The following is a 19,595-nucleotide window of genomic DNA, read 5'->3' on the forward strand; positions in this document are numbered from 1 at the left end:
GAATCCAGTTTGTTACCTTAAGCGACCATCGGTTATCCTTTCTTCGCACTACATGTCCTGCCCATGCTCATTTCTTCTTTTTATTTCCACTACAATGTCAATAACTTGAGTTATTTTTCTGACCCACTCTGCACGCTTCCTATCTCTTAATGTTACCACTATCATTTTTTGTCCCATAGCCCTCTCAGTTGTCCTCAACTTAAGTAGAACTCTCTTGGTTAGCCTCCACGTTTTAGCCCCATGCAAGGCGCCTGAAGCAATGCGCCAGCCCAATTTTGCCCGCGTGCCTGCTCCGCGAGCCTATCAGCGGCCACAGAAGTGTGAAGTGGGGCGTTCACCGGACCGCCGGATCTTCTGCTACCACTGTGGTGAACCGGGTCATCTTTACAGGGCGTGCCCGCACAGCAGAGTTGGTGTCTGTGGTCTCACGCCCGACGACCCTTGCCCATGGAACGGTGAACGGCCGCTTGAGATTGAAGCCGGTTTGTCGGCCCGCCACAATCCTGTGACATACGGCCGCTATTTCTCGAACTTCATCTCATCCGCGCTACCAATATTCAAACCCTCGTCGACCTGTCAGCTATCCTCAGGTACTGCCATTCCGCGTTGTACCATCGCAGTTACGGTCCGAAATGTGGAGCGCTCGTAATCATGAACCACTTGTGAATCATCTATACGCTGACAAAGAGTCCGCTGGATAATTATTCGCGTGTATTACTGTCATTATTCCATAATTACGTTAAAGCATGAAGCGATTGCCAACGGCGCAGCTCTCGTCCTCTGAAACCGGTCGACTTTCTGCAGCCCATCGCGCCACCAAACACGCTTTCCAGCAAATTGGCATGGAGCTAATCCACCCTTTTCAGAAGTAATCAATGGGAAAACTGTGGATTGTGTTCGTGACGGATTACTTGACGGTATGCTGAGACCACTTCACTTGGAGGCGGTACTGCTGCTGAAGTGGAAGAATTCTTTGTGCACAACGTCCTTTATTATGCCGCTGCTGAAACCTATCATTAGTGACCGTGGAGCTGCGTTTAAGGTCCGGTTCACTCAGGCGGCACTGAAGCTTAGACACAACAGCCATAGACGTAGAACGCCCTAGCACCCGCAGACAAATGGCTTGCTGAAACACCTCAACAGGACCTTGACCGCCATGCATTCCATGTATGGCTATGTCGAGCACAAGACATGGGATCAGGTTCTTTCGTACGCGAAATTGGCGTCCAAACATGGGATCAAGTTCTTTTATAGGCAGAATTGTCATATAAACGTTTTTGAGCACTGTGGAGTCTACACTGCAGAGATGAAAAAGTCCTAAGCATTAATTACTTTTGCACACGGTGCATCCCGTTTACTCTTGTTATCATCAAATAAATGCATCGTAATTATGTTTGCTAATGTCATCACTGTCATTATCACTAATTTCAGCTTCATTCTCATCGCTACTATAATCCTGACAGGAGGCAGCGACAATTATAATGTGCGTTTCAAAATCCCGGACGTGGCGATCTCTTCGTGCTGAGTTTTGACTGGAGGTCCTTACTGAGACATTCACAATGTCACACAGTCCTAATTTCAAAGCATAGGGAAGAAGAAAGATTATACTCAGTGAGGAATGCTATAGATTAATCTTATTGGCAGATGTCGATTTCAAGATTTTCGTCAAAATGTTATCAAATCGCCAACAGTTGGCAATGACGACTATCATTGGCCCTCACCCGACGTGCGGTATGAGGGACCGTACCATGCAAAGCAAAGTACACAATGCACGCACAATCCTCGAATCATGCTCCTGCTCTCATGATCAGGTTGCTTTACCTCAGGTTAACCTCGCAAAAGCAACTGATCAAGTTCGCCATGCGTTCTTGTTTTCGCTTCTGAAGAGAAAGAATGTTGGTTTTGTAGTACTAAAAGGGGTGCAACATTGCTATAGGAATTATTCTTCTCGCCTGGTTGTAAATGGCCACCCCTTACGTCCTGTACCAATCAACACTTATGTGAAGCAAGGCTGTTTGATGTATCTGCTTCTTTTTACCCATTATCAGCAGCCCCTTTGAGTGTTTTACGCAACAGTATTATTCATGGCTTCCCTTTCCTTAGAATAGTGGTTAAAGTTTTAGCATATGAGGAGGGTCTTGCGTGTTAAGTAAAAGCATAAAAAAAGTTATATCCAGCTTAGAACAATTTGGCATAGTTTCTGATACTCAGATAATTCAGTCCTTGAGTTCTGGGATTTGGTTTAGTTCATGGGGCTCAACACCGCCCCAAAATGCAAGAGTGGAATGGCCATGTGTTCCTCCTAAATAGCCTGTGTTCCGCTGTATGCAATTAAGTCAAGCGCAAATTACTGCAAAAAGCGAGTTCCAGTCGTACAGCGTAATGATAATACGTTGGTCACTCATCGGCTTTTAAATTAAGGTCAGGCTCAGGCCTGCAACGTGATTCTAGCGACAAACATTTATTATGTGCTTCAGGTAATCCATTGTCGTAGACGTTACATCCAATAATTTCACCGAATATTTGCGCCACTTTTTTGGTTATCAAATTTTGAACCGATGCGACATGATAGCCTATTCAGACCTGTTTGTGCCGGGGGCTCGGCTTAGTGCACTTGTATATAAGGCAGTTGAATGCCCGTTTCTTCTTTCGTGGTTGTTCACATCCGATTATAAGAGAATTCCTGTAAGTCATATTCACAAATTTGCTTCCCACTTAGCGGTTTCTTCAGATTTTACGGACTACCTATATTTACTAGGATTTATGCAGGAAATTTGCCTTTATTTTATTTATGCAGGTGCCGTATTTGATAGTAGGATTCTCGAATGAGTACTTATACTCTGTTTCGCGCTAGGGCCTATACAAGAAATTGATAACAATGCTTTTTCCGTCACCAGTGTATCGTTCTTTATACGTCGGGCTCAATGGGCATGATCAGCTGAAGAGGGTGTACAAAATGCCGATTTCTCTTTGCATGAAGACATTTTTCTTTAAATTACACACCGAACTGTACCTGTTAACACATGGCTCAATAGGAAAAATATTTTGTATCTTCTGCAAATTGATATCGTTATGACGTGCCTGAAGCAACTGAGCACTGTTTCTTTATTTGCAAGAACGCAATTATTCTTTGGGATGTGCTGCAAAGATCTCTAGAGAAATGCTTTGTTCTAAATTCGTAGTGTGCGGTATCTTAGTTTCTGTTACACAATCTGATTACGAACCATATCACATATGTTTACTTAGTGCACTTCATAGCTTTTGCTAGACACGAACGTTGGATTGCAAAGCTGAACCTGTTGTTCCAACTAGTATCCCTTTTAGAAAAAATAATGCTGCATTTGAAGTACGAAGAAAATGACTTTCAACCTGACTGGTTTCCGCTTAGTGACACGGTGTTTATCTTTGCCTACCTTTGAGTTGTTTTCTGTGGTACAACTGAGCAAAGGCTGAGAGCTTGTAAATAGTCTGTGTACATAGTCCTTTCTGTACATAGCTGTGTGCAATAAATACCACGGCTGCGAAAATCCCGAGAGTGGCGGAGGTGGTTAAAGCGCTCGGATGGGGATACAAGGGATGGAGGTTCGATTCTCATTGGACACAGTACTTATTTATTTATTTATTTTACCCATCTTCCTCATAGTATATAAGGAGAATTATGATGTGCATTTCGGTTCATGACGTCATCTGAAGGACTTTTACAGTGGGACAGGACGCCGAACGGCGTTTGAGCCAATAAACGCTTTCGCCTTAATAAAGAAAAGCAAGAAACTACACGGCTCAGTGAACTCGTATTAGTCCTCAGTAGCCAGCTTACCACTCCGCTCGACGCTATACTACCCGTCGTCCTTGACAGTGAGACTGAACTTGACCTCGACATCGCTTTTTATGTTCAGCGCGCGAAGAAACCGCGGCAACAAGCCAGAGAACGAATGTACTGACAGCAGTATACTGTGCGCTACAACTTTGGTCGCAGCTTCGTTTTTTACACAGCAGGCGACTTAAGTGCAGGTCTGGACGCCTGTTTGTCGCCGCGGGCTGTCCAAAAAATTACTGCGCAGCTACTTCTGCAATTACGACGCTGTCCACCGCCTCAGTGACGTATAAGTTTCAGCAGCTTCACTATTCCGCTCATGGAACATAAGCCAGCGTTGCAACGTGGCGCATATTGTGCAAATGAAACCATATTACGAGCGACCTCCCTACTGACGTTCAGGTTGGCTGTGGCCAATACATGATGTTAACTCTTGTACGCTCTTTCTTGCAGCTCTTCTGTCCGGCAGTAACACCGCATAAGGGCAATGCTGCAGAGGAGGGGCGAGTTACATGCATGTTTTATCTGTCGAAGAAGACACCACTCGCATTAGATTTAGAGGACGTAGAAGTTTAGGCTCGTTCTTGGGGCCCTGGTTCAGCTGCTGCAGTAGGTCTTTTGTGATGTGCTTCTGGGCAACAAGTCTTACGATTTGAGGCCAAAAGGGCGCCATGGTATAAATAATGCATTTTTGCAGAACACCGAAATCTTTGGGCAGGGGGATATATCTTTCTCATATCGACAATGACTGGATATCGAGTCGGCCTTTTCTCGCATAATTATGGAAATAAACATGTTTACACTGGCAAAGTACACCACCAAGACAACTAGTCAACAGCGCAGTACAATCTATCTACGACATACGGGCCATATGCAGCTCAAACGTATCACGATATTGTCGCGTGGTTGTGCCAATGCCGTTGACAACAAATGAGGAGACTTCATCTTCAGGGGAATGAACTCTTTATTGGGCTGTCTTGCGTCGCAAAAGAACTATGGAAAGGGCAGCGGCAATTGCAACACCCATGCTCGGTGGTCGTCGATCTACGAATACGTGTCGCACACGTAAGCGCTCAATTTAAAGGATGTGAAGAAACATCGAGATAAAGCCACAGACTCTGACTACCACTAGTTGGAACAGCGCAGAAACACACGCGGCTGGTCTGAATATTCGAGAAAAATCTCGGCGCATGTTGCGCGACAAAGAAACTGAAAAAGCTCCACCTCGCGACAACAAGCTTGAACAAACAAGGAATGCAGAATTGATTGCCGTTCCAAAACCAGAGTTATAAGGCCGTATGTCGGCGGCTGCTGAAAAAAACAGCAAAAATAGCTTCAAATGTGTTGCGGCATTACTTCCCCCTAAAAACACATAGCCTCGATGTTCCAACATAAACCAAAGCAACTTACGCATAAACATTACAAATGTTTAAACACGGATTTGTTTTAACGCGTGTAATATGGCTTCAGGTGTAAAATGTATTCAATTTTGGGGCGTGCGTGTCGCCTTTGTGATGCTGTCGTATCGTCAGGAATGATGTCATTGTCCGGTTGTCCGAGACGGCGAATGATTTTTTCAGGCCTAAAATATTGACGAAAACTTTCACTTAGTCCGTGCCGGCGAATTGGTGTCCATGGCCATACTTAATCTCCGGGCTTGTACTCTGCTTAGCGGCGTCGCAAGTTGTATCGTTGGGCGCCGGTGAGTTGTTCTTTAATGGACAGCCGTGCAAGTCGTTGAGCTTCCTCTGCACGCTGAAGGTATTCGGCAACGTTCAGGTTCTCCTCGTCTGTTACGTGCGGCAGCATTGTATCAAGCATAGTCGCTGGATTCCTGCCATACACAAGATAGAACGGGGTCGCCCTGCAGTCTCCTGGATAACCATGTTATAGGCGAAGATCACGCACGACAAGATGGCGTCTCAGGTCTTCTGTTCGGCGTCGACGTACATGGCGATCATATCTGCGATTGTTTTGTTGAGGCGCTCCGTAAGTCCGTTGGTCTGAGGAAGGTGAGCAGTTGTCCAGCAGTGCCTCATTTGGCTGTAGCGCAAGCCACTGAGGTTGTAGCCTGAGTGAGCTCAGCTGTAAATACAGCTCCTCTGCCCGTGATGAGAACTTCAGGAGCGCCGTGTCTCAGTTCGACGAAAAACTTCGTTCGACGAAAAACTTAGCAACTTCCGCTGCGGTACCGCTAGGCAGGGCTTTCGCCTCGGCGTAGCCGTTCGTGACATCGATTTCCACTATGATCCGTATGTCCCCCGCTGATTAAGTGTGGAAGGGGCCAAGGAGGTCTACCCGAATTTGTAAAAATGGTTTAACCGGAGGCAGTATTGGGCCCAGTAGTCTAACAGGTCTCGTTCGGGGTGTCTGAAGTCACTGGCATTCACAGCACGTTTTCACATAATGAGCAACATCTGCGGGAAACCGTGACCAGTAATATTTCTCTTGTATCATGTGCAACGTGCGCACAAACCCGGGACGCCCTGTTGTCGGCTTATCGTGCAGCACCTGACGAATCTCGTATCTGAGATTTTCGGGCACAACAAGAAGCCGCGCGCTTCTGTTGGCTGCGAAGTTCTTTACGACGACGTCATTACTCAAGCTCGCCGGTCTCCGTTCGGCCACCGTCTCCGTCTGTTTCGTCGTCAAATAAGCAAGATGGCAGCCCCCAGCCGCAACGGCTATCCTGCGCAAAAGCGCTTTGGCTGGACACCGTTACTGAGGCATTAACTTATTAACTTGTGGCAGAATCACCTTGCCAAACTGCGAGTGCAGAAACACAATGCACCCATGTATACGGAAGGATGACGGCGCTGTTCAACCAGCTCGAACCAGCTCGAAGTGAACCAAATCAACATAGAAAGTGCAGAGTGAGCGCAACCACCACCGTTCCATTCCCACGGCCGTTATGGCGTACAACTGAAGCTCAACTGAACTGCCTCTGAAAACGTCTGTGTAACAGGGGTACTAGCGTGCTCGGTGGTAGTTGATCTACAAATGTTCGTCGCACCCGTCTACGCTCAATATAAAGGCGGCGGACAAACATACAGATAATGCCGCAAATTGCGCCTAGCAACACTTGGAACATTGAAGGAACAGAAGCGAGTGGCTGGATTACATCTCGGCGTATCTTGCACTAAAATGAAAGTATTAAGGCCGCATCTCGCAACAACGAGCATGAAGAAGCAAACAGTGCGGAATCGGTTCATGGCTACAGTCATAGTGATAAGCTTCACGCTGGTATATATTGCAAAAAAAGAAGTTTGGTATTGATTTGCAGTAGCCGGTCCAAAATTATACTACCAAAAATTATGATCGATGCAAACTTTGGCTAACAGAGCTTAATCACTAAAAAATCTGATTTACTTTCTTTTCATAGCAGCTGTAACCCCCTCGTGTCCACATCGTATTGCTTCCTTTTGCTTGCCGCCAATGCAAACGTACAAATATTATGGCACAACATTGTGCGTTGATCTGTCCTAGAAAAGGTACGCAACTGACATCATATCTTGGGCTAACAAACCACTTGCTGTTCTGAGACATCATATTCGTGATGCACCCATGCGGTCAAGTTATTAGCATACGAAGCACCAGTAAAATCAAATTTAAAACATGCATGATGGATTTTGCACCCACAACAAACCTATTTTACGATGCAATTGATCGTTTTCAGAGCAATGCAGCTATAATGATTCATTCATCCTGCCACAACATAGTCACTTACAGGATTACAGCCGCCTCGAGCTGCGCCACCGCATTACAAGTCTTTAATTAGTTCATAAAATTTTACAGCCATCTACGAACTGTGCATTACAGGATCCCATCGGCAGTCATATCTCACCGAACTCTTCGTAAACTCCAAATCAGCCGTCCACGTGCGGGAAACATCATCTTCACCGCTTCATTTTTCTCTCTACCGCCGAGGGCTAGAGTGGTCTGCCCGATAAAATTACAACACCAACCTCTCCCGCGAATTTCTTGCGTAGAGTGTGCTGCTATTTATTGCTATCATCTTCATCATCATAACATATGGCTGCTTTTTACTTGAATCCAAAACTTTGCACCTACCATTTATGTAATGCCACTGAAAATGGGTCTTTATGGAAATATTGCTATCATCTTCATCATCATAACATATGGCTGCTTTTTACTTGAATCCAAAACTTTGCACCTACCATTTATGTAATGCCACTGAAAATGGGTCTTTATGGAAATAAAAGTGAAATGCATTGAATAACACACTGTAGAGCTTCACGAGATAAACGTCATGTAATTTCATTTCATGTACCAATGATCGACACACACACACACACATATAAAACATGAAAGGTTGATTAACCGCTTCTTTCAGAGACGACAATAATTCACCTTCCACACTGACATCCAATCACCTAAGGCAGACATCTGTGTGTGATACTCAAATGGTTTATTTTGGCGCCAAAAATAGTGCGTGCTACCATATGAAGACCAAACCCAGAGCTTGGGCTATACAGGTCACGCAAAGAGCAAAGTTTTTTCAAGACGAAATCCGCTTTTCTCGATGGCGAAAAAAAAAAATTATTCTTTTGACAGCAATTTCGAAATAATAAATAATTCAGCAGTGCCTTTCCACGAATTTTCACGACAGCCACACATCACTGAATATTTGCAGCAGGCTACTACGGGGATACAATTTGATTGTAAGCAAGGCCCCTTGTTTAGAGCAGGCATCTATATTCAAAAGTTCATGGGACCGTTGAAAACCACCTTTTCCTTTTGTTTTTCTCTCTGACCATAGCTGACATTGAAAGCAATGTAGGGATCTTGGCAAAACTGTATAAATTGATAATGCATGGCTGCTTGAGATATTTTCGTCCATTCATAGAAAGCGCGTGATAGAGGAGTGCCATTTTGATAGCTGAAGTCGGCTTACGAACGCGAAGAAGCATTGCTATAGAGAATGTGATGAACCAGGAAAGTCGGCTTCAATTTCGCTGGTTGTATGTACCATATACAATCTTCATATTAACTGAGGTGTGATCAAAACGATCCTTCCTGCCAATCCAATATTCTCCAATATTCATAAAAGATTATAGTGTCACGATAAACTGAGCGTTGTGAAAATAAAACTGATGGCTTTGAAACTTGCTGGTGAGAAAGCCGCCAGTTCTTGTTTTGTTACTTGTCGCATCCTTTGCCGTGCTGAGCTTGTTTTCATTAGGAAACATAGTAAATTTAATAGACCATGTGTAACGTTTAGATGTGTGCAGAAAAAACAATCACAGTTGGATGAATAAAGAAATATTCTTTTATACATTGAAACCACGCAGTTCATCGGGCTTCGTGGGACTCAAAACAAGACTCACTTTCTAGTGCCCACCTCGCCAAGATTTCATCGCAGCCAGCGACATCTCCTCTCTTGTCTCTCCGGCTTGCGATCAGCTGCAGTGCATCATCGGTAGCCTGTTCTATGCGCCCCGCATATGACTCGACGACACGAGACCGGAGGGTGCACGGTTGACCCATATTACGAATTTGTTTCCACTCTTCGCCTTGTCTGCAAAAGCGTGGAGGCGAATGAGGATGGCGAGGTGAAAACGGTATCATAGAGTTACTGTTTTAGCAGAGATTTTTACCACTAGTGAGTGAGAGGTAAGAACATATTTTGTGCCCAAGTAGGCTTACCCTATAGGCGTATGATGCTACAACATTAACGGCCAGAATGTGCTTCTGTTCATGTGGGTCCTCGTTCGTGTACACGAACATCATAACTTACACAACCTTCAAAGAACTAGTTAAAAAGATAACGTTAAAAGCCTCGCTCTGCAGAAAATTCTGCGTTGTCGGCCTTGTGAGTGAAAAAACAAAGGAATGGCTCTGGAGGTAGGTATCAACATGGGACATATTTGTCAGCGCAGAAATCGAAGGTGGAATTTCGCAACTTCAAGAGACCTTACGATATGACAGGAGCGGAAATTTCTGTTTCTACTTTTAGATGGGTGGGATGGAAATCGAACCTTTCAGGGTCCTTGTGCGGTGAGTAAGACAGCCTTCTCTTAGGCCAAGGAAGTATGTACATTCATAAGGCTTGGCTAAGTCGGGGCTTTATAGATATCTATATATCAACATCGGACTGTCTTTCACATATATGACTGTCTTAATACTGAGGTCTAATGAATGCATGCGTGTGAATAGAAGTGCAAGTTATAGAATAAATATTAGAAGGTCACTCGGCGGATACATGACCGAGGATCTACAAAATGTTTCCTATTGGTTATTCTTTTTTGTTGAGTCATTTGCCTTGCATGTATTTATTTTCATACACATCACAGGCGGAAATTTTCGTGGAATATTACCCGACATAGATATGATGCCCTGCTTTAGCCACACCATGCTGATGGGCCGTCTTCGTAGCCGAGAGGTACGTAACCACTCAGACCTACGCTAGCAGCACCTGACAGCTCGGCCGTGTCAATTGGTCACATGATGTTCCACAAACTACCGACCAATCGGATCACTGCCATGTCACTTGCCATTCGTCCTCTTTATATTTCTTTGAAAAAGATGCTGGTAATAAGGGCACCTAGTGTTCTGCAGAACGGGCCATTTAATGCTGCTGGGTTAACAGAGCGTGCCTGGAAAATATAGCGAGGCTATTGTGAGGTAACACGACTACTGATCAGAAAGGAAAAGCGCAATGAAGTTGCAAGCAAAACAAAGGAACGACACAAGCCTTCGCGTCGCCACGTTCCGTACTTATCTTTTTTCTGTAATCTTTTACTGCATATTGTAGAAAATTGCATTTTTTATTTGAAAATATTACTAGACAAAATTTTCCCAGTTGTAGGATAACCAATTCACAATAAACGGCAATGTTCTATTGAGCCGGTCGTAGTATTTGCGCTTTGATATTAAAAACGCTCTCTACAGGTTTTGTATGGCAGTCATACCTGCTCAGCATGACCTCTAAAAGCAATAGTCGCCATTTGCATAACGTTATCATTTCATTCGGTAACTTCACAACATTACCTTACAATAATTCGGGATTTACTTCCAACTATTTTCCGGAGCACGCACTAGTGGATTCTTAAGCAGCCTAATCTACGCTCTGTATTCGTACGATAAGCTTGACGAGCAACTGATTAAAACTCCTTAGACAAATATAAGACTGTAAACAAAATGTTCAAAAACATCATACAATATTCCAGCTCTGTGCTGCAATAAAAGTAATGTTCCAGAAACCTCGCCCTGTCCTTATATCGCTGATAGATACATTAAGGCAAGCAAAAAGTGGCACAGCACAAACACGAAGGTACAACCGTCTGGAGAAAGATTGGCTTTCGTGTTCGACAAAGAGGTGAACACTTTCCTAATAGAGTTTTCATAAGTTTCCCGCAATGTTTCACATTATGGCACTGACTCACGATTTAAGAATTCATGTAGCGCGAGCAGGAAATCTAATTTTATTTGTTGTAACATTAGAGGGTGTTAAACGAAGATTAGCCATGGTGAAAAACTGTCTTTACTGTGTTCTTTGAACCCGCCGCCATTCTGCATGTAAGCAATATTAACACTCACAGCTCTTTGCCGCTACCTGCCAAATGTGGCTTTTAAGGTAAATATTGCTTTTTATCTTATAAGTCACATCGCAGTTTTTCATTCCCAATGTTCAAATCTGTGTCCTAAATTTGTTGCTTGATTACGGGCTTACGCATTAACGATGCCACAATTGGCAAAGTATTCCGGCTTGCTCGTATGATAAATCTTGAACGGATGTATTCCCATGCGGTAGGGCATTTGTTTTTCCTCCTGGTAAAGGGTTCGAATGTCGTCGGCACTGAATACATGCAATACAGTATTCCGCCCAGGAAGCTCCTCGGCCACCAAAGGTCCGTATCGGCGATGCATATCCCAGGAAACACGGTTTGTATCAAAATTGCTGTGCAACCCTGAAACAGACAAATGGCGTGCCATCAACTTCGAGAAATTAACGTCACGCTATTTATTTAATCGAATAAACAGCTTTGGAGAAAGACAGAAACGCTGCTGCCACAAATTAAGGCAATAGTTTAGTTTAGCGGTAGAAAAGAAGTACTAGACAGGTATGAGGTCCTGCCGTATTTCGCAGACAATATTTTTTTTTTCATAACAGGAACATCTTCGCATTATGCATTGCAAGACCAAGGAAATACCACTGTTTCCATGCCACGTGCCACCGATCCCGCAATTTCCTTTTTTTCAGCTTTTCAGCCATGCTTTGACAGCGCACTGCGATGGACGAAACAGTTATGACTTAAGAACAATTGTCCACTTAGCAGCCGGTTAGCAATATATCTCAAGTTTGAGAAAAGTTTAGTAGTTACGTGGGGTTTTAAACCTTTTGTTAAATCCGCGCATTGCAGCGAATATTTCTGTAACTTCCCAAATATAAATGAATAAAAGTAGACGAAAAATTTCTGTCAGGTACTCTTAGCTGCGATGCGCTGATACTAGAAAACAAGTCATGATGTACATTTAATCTGTGTAATGAAAGCTTTGACCTAATGCCTGTGTTTGTAGAAATATAGGTGACTGAGGCGAAAACTTCTCCTGCAGTCCCTCGCGTGACCTGATATGTTTATCCTGAGAAACTTATTCATTTCCATAAAATCCCCTTTTATATCATTAAATAGCACTCACGAAAGATTTCAAGCCCATAGAAAGCTTATTTTCTTTCCCCTTCTAGTCCATTTGCCGAAGACTCGTGACATACATCATAGAGGCTCTCAAAGGGTGTTTCCATGCAGCCCACAGCTTAACTTTTAAAGTCTTTTCTCTTTTTTTTTTTCAATGCAAACCTTTACCGACGACATCCGGCTCTGCCAGTGCGCGGCTGCACGGCTTCTAGGGCATAGGGTGCGCATCCCAGCGACTTGCACTCAATGGAAGTCGTCAACCTCATTCGACGAGGCAAACCACCGCAAATCGAGTTTCAGCGAAAGCAGGACGGCAATTAACAACACATGTTCGCGAACTGCTTGCGCTACGCACGTGTTCGACCTATGTAGCCGAGTTGACGTGAGTTGAAACTTCAAGGCCCTGAGGTGCGGCTTCAGGATAACACTGCAGCTTTATTATTGCCAGCACTGTACACTTTACAATGCAATTCGGAGCCTTCCATATGAGGTTCAATTATTTATTCGTAGTTCTGCTCTCGCCATAGTAAAAGAATTAAGGCAACATTTAAGCTCTTCTTTCGGGTATTGCGCAATAGCTTTGACGCAAAGTGCACCTGCATTTTGCAAGTGGCACGAACAGTAACTTTTTGATGGCTGCCTATAACTCCATTGTCTGCAACGCGATCATATGGATACAGGTAGAAGCTACCACGACACTCAACAGATACCCGACATTGATATTGCCCCGCATTTTTGCGCCTGCTTTACTTCACGGTAACGTGTCGGTCGGAAGGCAGAGGTCACGAAATGTTTGATACTCGCCTCTCCCTCGCATCTAAAAGTGAATTCCGAGTTGGAAGGTCCGTGGTGTCGGGTACTCTCATGCAGTAACAACACCCAACAAGTAATCACTGCTGGCTGTTACCTGTAAACTAAAGGAAAAACGAGGCAAGGACCTCACTGAAGCCTCAGAGATAAATAAGAGGTGGCAGGAATACACAGAAGAACTCTACAAGAAGGACCTCAATGTGCAAACCCAACATAAGACGGTTGTGATTACTGATCTCGAGCCGGGCATCCTGAAGAGAGAAGTTTAATGGGCCTTAGCCAGCCTTGCTAAGAGCAAAGCTAGCGGAATTCATGGCATTCCAGCTGAGTTGCTTCAAAACCTCAAACATGACGCTGTTAACATTCTGCATACATTATGTCAAAAGATTTGTACAACCCTGAAGTGGCCAGAGGATTGGAGGAGGTCAGTTTACATCCCCATTCCAAAGAAAGGCAGTGCCAAAGATTGTTCCAACTACCGCACGATCGCGCTTATTTCGAATGCTAGCAACGTGGTGTTGAAAATCCTCCAAGTAGGCTGCAGCAGTATGTGGATCGGGAGCTTCCGGACGTGCACGCTGGGTTTCGCAAGGTCAGAGGAATTAGAGACCAAATTTCCAACCTTTGCCAGATCATGGAAAAAGCAAGAGAGTTCCAGAAACCCGTCTACTTCTTCTTTATTGATTATGCAAGAGCGTTTGACTGCGTAGATCACAGCAGATTGTGGCAAGCTATCCAAGAGATGGGAGTTTCAATTCACCTCATCTGTCTCCTCAGGAACCTGTATGAAGGGCAAGAGGCCACAGTCAGAACTGGGCATGGTCTTACTGATTGGTTTCCGATCGAGAAAGCAGTGAGGCAAGGCTGCATACTGTCGCCCTGCCTATTTAACCTATATGCAGAGTGCATCATGAGGAAGGCCGGTCTGGACGAGTCTTCAGCTGGAGTGAAGATTGCTGCAAAACGTATAAACAACCTTAGATATGCGGATGATACCACTTTAATGGCAGAAAGTGAAGTGGAACTCAAGAGACTTCTGATGCGCGTACAAGAAGAGAGTGAGAAGTTTGGGCTTAAACTGAACATTAAAAAGACAAAGATCATGGCGTCTTGCCCTATCAAGTCCTAGAGCATCAATGGACAAGAAGTGGAAGCGATGACAGATTTTCTGTTCTTGGCCTCCAAGATTATCTTGGAATGAGACTGCAGCCATGAAATTAGGAGACGCCTGCTTATGGGAAAGAGAGTAATGGTTAGCCTTGACCGCCTAGTAAAGAACAGAGACATTAGTCTGCCAACCAAGATCCGTATAACTAGTGCTATGGTCTTTCCAGTTTTGATGTATGGATGCGAGAGTTGGACTGTGAAAAAGGCTGACCGCCGAAGAATTGACGCGTTTGAATTGTGGTGCTGTTGAAGACTCTTGAGAGTTCCTTGGACTGCCAGAAGATCAAATCAGTCGATATTGTCGACCATAAACCCTGACTGCTCATTGGAGGGTCAAATTCTAAAGTTAAAGCTCAGCTACTTTCGTCATCGGGAAAGATTGATGGTCGCCGTAGAAGGGGTAGCCAGCGAACGCGATGGTTAGATTGCATCCTCGACGCACTGCAGATGTAGTTATGTGATGTTAGGAAGATTCTGAGAGACCGGAAAGCGTGGCGTGACATGGTCCATATGGTCACGAAGAGTCGGACACGACTGAACGACTGAACTGTACAATCTGTGAGGTGCATGCCCGTGATTGTTCGTCACAACGCCGACGCCGACCACGCCGATACCGCTTTTTCTGCAACACCTCTTTTTGTTCTGTTACTTTAGAATTCCTTTTCTTGATGTTTAAGCTCACTCAGCCTTGGCGTTTGCTTACGCGATGTTTTGGCACATGTCTAATTTTGTCCCACCTTATTTCTGTTGTGCTCTCCTGGTCTAATGAAAACCAAAGTGTAGCAATGCACGACATACGCCTCGTTGTGAATGCTGGTTGCTTGAGCCGACATTGTTTGCATTCAGCAGAACATGTGCCAGCCTTGTAAGCCATAAATAACGTGGACATTTCTGGTAGATTACATTTGGACGATGATTTTGACAGGCTATTGATTTATTGCCGCGTTGTATGACTTCACGAGATCACATCGCATGGCCGTCTTGGCAGCTGGTGGCAATTCGTGTAGCTCATTTAATATAGGAGAATATGAAATAGAGCCGACTTTGCCATTTGGCCTTTATTACTATACACTACGCCTTGGTAACGAAGCCACACTTGTATTGCTTGGTTAAAGCGAAGCTTTATATCTATGGCTGCTTGTCCTTCATGTACAACTTGAAGATAAAAAAATCGAACCTTACGAGATAGCGATCGCTGGGCTCTTATGCGTCAGTATATCTTCGTTGATTGGTCTCTAAAAACAACTGAACAATTTTGCGCTGTAAATGGCCTGGAATGAAAGATGTACATTTTGGCATGATAGGGTATCAGTGGCATCGGCATTGCTTCGTGCAATTCCTTTTTTCTTTTGTTGATGTGTGCAGGCTCCACATACAGTTAAACTTATCATTATTTTCAAGTCCTAAGAAATCCCTGCTATTAAAACATAAATTCTCTTGCCGGATTATGCAAAACAGGAACAACAGATTTTAGAGAATTTTTAATGAGAGGAAAGTAGCTTAAATGTTGATTTCCCTGTAGCAAAAAATGTGTATCAGTCAGATTTCACCACTTCGCGACATAATTCGTACACATACTCGTAAAATGTGCCGAATCGACCTTTTCCTCTGACCTTGAGCGTGCCACACTACACTTTGGTAACGCAACTACACTTGTACGGCTTGGTTAAAGCGAAGCTGAATATCTATATCTACTGGTTCTTCATATAAAGTAGTATCAACTTGAAGATAAATGCCGGCATTCCGGATGAAGCCCCCATCCTAAAGCGATTATTGACTAGACATCCGATGAGCTTGTAGGACTGACAGAACAGTGAACTTTGAAGGAAAAAATAAAATCGAACTCGCAAGGCACGAGCACATAAACGACTCACGGAGTTACGCATGGCCCGAGCAGCGATGCACCGATGCCCTGGCACGAATTCTACGGGAAGCCAAACCTCAGAAGACATCTTTTCTTAGGCTCCTGTTTATCGTCAAGCTGAGATGGCCACCTCGCCAATGAAATCTTCATTTCTCACGACTGCGTCCTCAACATGAAAGACATCTTAAAGTTTTCATGCGCGCCGTCAACACAGAGCAGGTGGGAGCTTCGCAACATTGTTGTCAGTGACTGGCATTCCAAATCATGTCCGCATTCTAAAAGAAGGTGTTGGTTAGAAATCCGATGCGCTTACACGACCGACGGAACAGTGAAGATTGAACGAAAAAATAAAATCGAGCTCCCAAGGCACGAGCACCTCAGCGACTGATGGAGTTACGCATGGCGCTAGTCGTGATGCACCGACGCCCTGGCATGTATTCTACTAGAAGCAAACCCTCGGAAAGACTAACAAAGGACGGCCATACAGAAAAAGGATTCGCAAAGTTTGTCTTTTCTCCCCCTGCGCCGCCCGGTTATATAAGCGCCCCGAAACGCGCGGCTTCTCTGCGCGTTGTCAAAAGGGCATTTCACTTGTACCGACGGGGTGGATCTGCCGGTGGGCTCCACTATTTCCTCATGCAAGGGTTCTAATATGGAAGCCTTCAACGGCGTATGCTGTCAGCCACGTTTCTGCCGCATAATTTTCGTCAATATATAGCTTATATGAAGGTCGTATCTGGTTAGGCGATAATTCGAAAATTTAGTCACAAGGAGTTTGTTCAATCAAACTGATGACATCATCGACGAAACTCAGACATTTAGTTGTGACGATATCATAACATTAATTGGTCATTAATTAGGAGTTATTTATTAAAAATTCGATCTGCACTGGGAGTCGAACCTCCACCTCTCGGATCTCCAGCCGAGCACTTCAACGAACTGCGCCACGCCAGGGATTCTAAAACGAATATAAAATTCACCTTGAATACCACGAGGATGATAGTAGCAATGAGCATGATACTGCCATTTGTGATCATAAAAATGAGGACATAAGCGGTAATAATGATGGTGCGTTTAGGTAACAATCATAATGAGAGCAAACGTGATCCACCGTGTACACCAGCAACACTCAGGCTTTCGCATGGAGTGTAAATTCCACAGCGCTCTCGAAACTTTTTTTGTGTTCTAAGGAGAGTTTGGCTATTGTGGTCAAAAATTTTTCATGTTTTTGTAGGCTTTTAGTTTGACAGCAGACATCAATGCAAATTAAAAAGCCAATTATGCGCTAAAACATCAGCGTTATAAGCTATTTATTGTATGATAGAAAACAAACGCCTAAGCTGCCGCACAAGTTCATAGCAATAACCAATACATTGTTCTAACCCTTATTGGCATAAGTAGGATGGACAGCATAAACAAGTAGCATGTCCGGCATGGTGCTAGCGCACATGGAGGACACGCACTGCGGGTAGGCGGACAGGACAAACGATAGACTTGCAACTGAAATTTGTTCTGGAAAGAACACACTTATACATTTGTTTTTCTTTTCTTCCCTTTCCCTCCTCCTTAACATGCTCCGCTGGTGTCGCCTTCAGTTGCAGTCGTGTCAGAAGTGTTAACATCAACCTAAAAACGCCATGTTTACAGAATGCACTAAATTCGATAGACATGAAATGCAAATCGGGCGAAGAGCATGAGGAATACGGTACGAAAAAACCTTACAGAAACAAAATATAAAACCGTCGTGGCGAAAGAAATCTTCAAAAGGTAACGTGAAAGCTAAAACGGACATGTGTAAAGGCGTGCTGAGGTGAAGTTAGATGAAACAGACAAAAAAATCATAAAAGATACACCGCGACAACCCAGCAACAATTAGAAGAGACAGACAAAACAACCATGAATTGATAAAAAATATACCGCGACAACACCGGCAAAAAAATGAGCAGAAGTTCCAACACATGTCAAGAAGAACCACAATACTCTTGGCGCAACCCCAGGCACAAATCTTAGGGCAGAGGAAAGAGTGATGGGAGAAACATTTTGCCCGCCTGATGGTAACAAGGGCTGGGTTATCGCGGTGTACTTTTTATGGTTGTTTTGCTGTTTCATGTAACTTCACCTTGGCATGCCTTTACACATGTCCGTTTTAGCTTTCACGTCACCTTTTGAAGATTTCTTTCGCCACAACGGTTTTATTTCGTGTTTATATTTCGGTTCTGAAAGGTCTTTTGGTATCGTATTCATGATGCTCTTCGTCCCATTTGCATTTCAGATCTATCGAATTTAATTATTTCAGTGCATTCTGTAAACGTGCCGTTTTTAAGTTGCTTTTATCACTTCTGACGCTACTGCAACTGAAGGCGGCACCAGCGGAGCATGTTAAGGAGGAGGGAAAGGGAAAAAGGAAAGAAATGTATAAGTGGGTTCTTTCCGGAATAAATTTCAGTTGCAAGTCTAGCGTTTGTTCTGTCCGCCTACCCGCAGCGTGCCCTCCTTGTGCGCTAGCACCACGGCTGAATTCGTTCACCAACTAGCCCAGTTAAGAGCATTGAAAGTAGCACGTCAACAAAAAGTTAAGTTTCAGTTCCATGATTTCTCGCAAATTCGTTCCTTCCCGTGCTGTCTTTCTGCGCAAAAACGCGAGTTCAGTAGTGAAACGACTAGCCTGCAAGAACGCCTTATTTTTTTTAAGCATTTCCCGTTTTTAGCATTTCATAACTGGTGCACCGAACCTATGTATAAGTGTAATTGCAGCCATTATTTTCACTGTTTTTCACAAGTAAAATAAGTGACCAAAATACTGTTTCTCACCTAAGAAAGAGAAGTATGTCCAGGTATTCCCAATAACGGGGAAAGCTTTGATCCTGGGTACGTCACTAAATGGCTTGATGGAAGAGACTTCCTGCAAATAACGCGACCATACAACTGGAAACCGATGAAATTGTACAATTGTTGCAGTCCGCTTGCCTCCACATGCATTTCGGAGCATTTTGTGCGCACTTTCGATCGCTTGAAAGTCACAATGTGAAATGTTAGACGAAAAAATAAAGGCTGCAAACCTTTATACACATGCGCGTGACTGACGTGTTTTTCCAGCCCCTGCGCAGTGTCCATGGGAATAATTGGCGCATGTCGTAATGAAAACGTTTCCGGCGAGGGCATGTTATTGCTTTTTTTGTATCATTCTCAAGTGGCTGATTTATGCATGTGGAAATGAACGTTCGAGCAATATCTTTTTTTTTTTCAGTTTGAATGCCACGTACCTGAGCATGTAGAGACAGTC

General features: G+C 44.0%; 1 long non-coding RNA gene across 1 annotated transcript; it reads right to left on the reverse strand.

Moving 5' to 3' along the window:
• Positions 1–9,175: 9,175 nt before the first annotated feature.
• LOC146193527 (uncharacterized) lies at positions 9,176–19,373 on the reverse strand. Its single transcript, XR_014706468.1, has 3 exons — positions 19,124–19,373; positions 11,508–11,745; positions 9,176–9,353 (listed from the first exon to the last, which is right to left on the reverse strand). It is a non-coding gene; the product is annotated as an uncharacterized LOC146193527 (long non-coding RNA).
• Between the last annotated feature and the right edge of the window lie 222 nt (positions 19,374–19,595).

This window comes from Amblyomma maculatum, chromosome 4, assembly GCF_055883805.1.
Source record: "Amblyomma maculatum isolate TAMU_Amacu chromosome 4, ASM5588380v1, whole genome shotgun sequence".
In the NCBI taxonomy this organism is placed as follows: domain Eukaryota; kingdom Metazoa; phylum Arthropoda; class Arachnida; order Ixodida; family Ixodidae; genus Amblyomma; species Amblyomma maculatum.